We start from the raw sequence: 5052 nt of genomic DNA, 5'->3' as shown, positions 1-5052 counted from the left end.
TTCAAACCTTAGACTTACTTTCCACATTGTGTCTAGAACACAAGTTCTTAGAAATATTGATGTTGATTTTTGGGGGGGTTTTGTAGGATTTTTGTTTTTAATAAATACTTAATGCATGAAAGTTTTTTGAAGAATTGAACCAAAAGACATACTACAACCTGAACTAGGCTTGTCATAACAAGGTCAAATTATTTGATATTTTAAAATTTTCCAGACCTTGTTGACACTTTAATGAGGGTCTGCAGGGGTTCGCTCCATGCTTATATATCCATACTCCATTATGATTTTTCACAGAAGTGGGCATTAAAGTCATATGAATTGCATATTTGATGCAATTGATGCTTTGTATAAACAAAAAGGACAAAAAAATTAGACACAATTGACCCTTAAATTTCATTGTTCTTCATATATGTACATTTTCAGATGACTGACTGTGATTACTGCAGAAAACTTCTCAACGTCCATGTTGCTCATTGACTAAATGGCACTTTGACAAAACTGACCTTGAAATATTCAAAGGAAATCAATTTGAAGTCAATGCCGGAGCAAAAACAAGCCTAAAGATTCAGTCAAGCTGACTTTTTGCCTGAGTCATGCATGGATTTTGGAGGGAGGAGGTGCCTCTGTATATTTAAGGATTAGCAACTCCCCCTTCCCTTAACTGAGCTCCTTAGTTATTAATTTTACTGTTAAATACCCAAAGAAAAGCACTTTTAAGCAGCTCTCATTAATACGCCTCTCCTCCATATAACCCAGCTAGGTGAGAACCGTCGCTGTGGCTAATTATTACCTTCATATGCAAATGCCGTTAGTCATGCTTAAAGTGTACTTTTTCTTATTTAATTAATTAAAACTATCATCTATGAACTTTAAATTAGTCTGGTGTAAAATAATCTCTTTTTATCGTTTAATAATTAGCAGGCAGTAAAGCGGCTGTATTAATTGCATTTAGGCTTCCGCCCCAGGAGACGCACGGAGAGGAATGGATCTCAGCTTCCTGAAATAGCGAATTCCCATGAACTGAGGAGCTAGGAAGGAAAAGAGAGTGAGAAAGAGGATGAGAGAGAGAAGAAAGAATGAGAATAAACTCTTTTCTGCGTTCTTTCTTTAAATTACCCCTGGGAATCAGAGACAACCCTTAATTAGCCTAGCACCGTGGTAAAATTGATTGAAATGCAGCACATCAATTATTAAGCGTAACAGTTTTTTATAACTCTCCCCTGCTTCTCTTTGGGTGGGAGTGGGGTACGGTAAATCGCTTGGGTGTTACCTCCGAAAACAGACTGCAAATGAGAGGACGTTTGCTCCGATCTTCACGACCTCTCAGTATCTCTTACATGCAGTGCCGTGCATCGAAGCGAAGTATCACTGATACTCCTCATGGCTCTTGTCTCCTTTGTTCTGCTGCAATGTTTACATAGTAGGTTAGGAAACTATGACGCATACTTTTTAACGCAGCCTTTCATGCACAGAAATAACTGAGGGGTTCAGCAAGGCTATATATTAGGCCCTTTTCAAAACTACTCTATCTTCCTGTTAGTGCTTGCAAAGTGAACAGAGTGTAACGGCAATCATCTATATCACCTTTGAAAAAGGTTTTCATGTCAAAATCATCCTCGTCCAAGACTCCAGTTGCTCATATGCAGCTTGACCCCTAAGGTCAAACCGTCACTGTCAGTTAAATAACCGCCCTGCTATCTGGAGTGTCACCTCGTTCAGGCCAAAACAAGGTCATGTAATTTGCAATCTCTTTGTAACATTAACATGGGTTTATTTGTCTCCACTCAAAGCCACCCAAACAGCAAGTACTTGGGTAATAAGCAGCTGGCACTTCAAATGACTTCTGTGATTACTAAAACAGAGCTGTTAGTTAAAGCCATCTCACTGGCAAATAAAAGTGTTCATTACTGAAACTGTAATAATCGGTTAAAACAGCAATAATCTGTATAATTGCTTTAATTACCCTGCCAATAAAGAGCAACACAAATTCACAGCTCCTTTTTTGGCTGTTGGCCCACCAAGTGATTTTCTTTATAACTGCTGCCAGCTGCTGGTAACAATGTGCATAACAGTGTTCAGTGCACAAGAGACACAGGGCAGGTGATTTCCAGCAAGTTAAAATGATGCTAAAAGTATGTCGTTTTAGATTTATTTCCACGTTTCAACAACCATCCGCCACTAAATATGACCTCTCGAAAAGAATGAAATGAAGAATTGCCAGCTGGACAATCACTGAAAATTTATCTCAGGACTTTCACATGATGTTGCCATGAAATGGCACCTTATCCACTTTTAAGTAAAGTTGGTCATGACAGAATTCTCATTTCTGGGCAAACTATCCTATTAACTACTCCTGCCTTCTAAGGTCTCTTGGGGGTCACGGGCTGGGAGACTACATGACCCCTCTGATGTCCTGTATATCCTGGTCATTGTCAGTGCTTACCATGGTTGGAAAAACTCATTTGAGCCTAATTAATTCTTTGCAGGGCCCTTGTGCTCCAGTTACCGCTGCAGACCTTTGCCAAAGTACCAGGAAAAAGACTTCAGAAGACATCCAACACTTCACACTGGACAAGTCAGAGGGCAGTGCACAAAAGAATCCGTAGATGCCATTGTAAAGGAGTCAGGGTCAAGTATAGGTTAGGATGCTGTTTTTAATTAGTTGGCCATAACTTATACATGATTGCTCTTTCCCTATGGCCAAAATTCAACAATGGAGCTACTCTTGAATGATCCGAGAAGAATAACACAAGACGGTGGAGGCATTGTGAAGGTCAGTAAGGTATTATATGTAAAAAAATCTCACAGTTAACCAATCATGTGAATGAAGAGACCCAAGACGGCAAGCTCAGAATGGAAAACAGTATCATACTTACATTATGATAGTCGGACATAACAGTTTGACCCCGAATACTTACCGGGACCAACGGACCACAGTAGTATCGAGAAGAGCAATCTTTGATTGTACGCCCATTCAAGATGCAAACCCAATAGGCCTATTTAGAATACATTTCCAGTAAGTCAGTTTGTAAGTAAATATATGTTTTTGGGAAATGTTTTCTGGCGCACATTAACGAGCCACAGGGGTTTACACTGTGAAATGCTGCCAAACCAGATGCAACTTCGAGACTAAATGCCACATAAATTATAAACTATTACAGTGTAACTTGGAGAAACCACTTAGTGCCTATCCCGACCACAGAGAGGGTTTTAACGGGAGAGGAATGATTAACGAATGCTGCAATATATGCCTCAAAGCTTTTAGCAACCGATCTGTGTGGTCTTGCCTAACATCAGGACCCCTACGGACCTAACCAATGGTGAGACCTTGATTCAGAGTGATGTGGCCTAAACACTTCTTCTTCTGATAATAGTGACATCTACTAATAAACAAACGAGTGAATGGCACATACATTCGTTTTTATAAGACGTCTCTGGTGCAGTCACCAAATGTTAATGGACTCGAGGGCTTTGTTATAACGAAAATGAAACGGGCAAGATTTTAGCTTGACGATTATAACAATATTTACATTAATTGAGCCTCATGAAGTGACACAATTAAATCTTAAACTTAACTTTTCTTCAGACTTAAATGAACTATGCTATCAGACAGGCATTTGATGGGCAGCTGAACTGATCTCAGAAATGATCGTATGTTACTGAAGCTCTTGCTCCCCATGGTGGTCAAAGAAAAGAAGCACAGCAGTATAGTTATTTCTTTTAATAAAACTGCTGCACTTGGTTTATCCACCTAGTTCCGTCTAAGCCAGTTACAGAAGATTAGACCTTGTGGGTTCCAGTGGTGAAAAGAGCCCACTTTCATATCAACGGTATTCTAGCGCAGTTTTTCAATTACAGAACAAGTATCTTGATTTAATTTAGATTCTACATTAGTCCAGACGTTAGGTGTTATTTTAAAACATTTAGATCATTGGTCTCAAACTCAATTCCTGGAGGGTCACAGCTCTGCACAGTTTAACTCCAAATCACACCTGCTTGGAAGTCCTACTCCCAGCTGAACACCTCTGGTGTGACTTTAAATGCAGACCTTGAGCCAAAAACTCATCACCAAGCCCCTATGACTTGTACATGTAGGTACAGTCATTTTAGACACTCCCAAAACTGTTACAACAGAGATGGAAATACAATTTAAATACATGAATTGTTTCCATCTTTGTTCCAAAAGTGTCTTTTTCTGTTCTAAAGAGGGGGGTGCTCCAATACCTTTGTCTACATGAAGTCATTGGTGTTTGGTGATTTTTGGCTCAAGCTCTGCATTTCAAGTCACACCAGAGGTGTTCAGCTGGGATTAGGACTTGGCTTTCAGCAGACCATCTCTAATGAAGTTCTCAAATGTTAGTGTACTTATTTACCCAGCACTGTTGGCAAAGAGCTTGAGATAACATACAAGTGGCAACTAACAATTCTGATGGCAGTAGTGCAACGAGAATAACAAAAGAAAATATTCCAGACAGGTGTTAACATGAGAATTTAAAACTTTTTATTAGTGTATTTATGAAGTCTGCATATGCAACACGCCTGAAAAGCTTATCGCCTGAAGTTCACGTCCTACCAATACATCTCTCTAATGGTAAAACAAGCTCACCAACTGTTAAATGCTTTGCAAAATAGGAGAAAAAAATAACAGAAAAAAACAAAAATAAAATTATATATACACATTTATATGCATATATGTCTGGTCCACTTTCAGTTCTATTTGGTTTTCTTTCCACACCCAGTCAAAAATGGCAAACAGAATGTTCCCAGTGTCTTAATGGCCGCTCATCGGCTTTAAAAACGGGCCACAGCGTCTTCGTCAGCTTTTTACTAGATGCACTTAAAGTACAAATCGCAAGAGTAGTTGAGATCAATGAAGGAAAATATGCAGACAGAGGTGGGAAGAGGATATTTGCAACGCCTGGTCACTGCCACAACAAGTAAAGAATAACAGACAGCTATATCACAGTCATTAGTAAAAGTTGTACAATGAGCACGCACACTAAAGTTGCAGTTCTCCCTGTCAAAGCAACCTGTTTAGTCTTTTTTTTTTCC

The sequence above is a fragment of the Sinocyclocheilus grahami genome, unplaced genomic scaffold (genome assembly GCF_001515645.1).
Source record: "Sinocyclocheilus grahami isolate Dianchi unplaced genomic scaffold, SAMN03320097.WGS_v1.1 scaffold655.1, whole genome shotgun sequence".
NCBI classification, from domain to species: domain Eukaryota; kingdom Metazoa; phylum Chordata; class Actinopteri; order Cypriniformes; family Cyprinidae; genus Sinocyclocheilus; species Sinocyclocheilus grahami.
Note: the sequence above shows the minus strand (reverse complement) of the source record.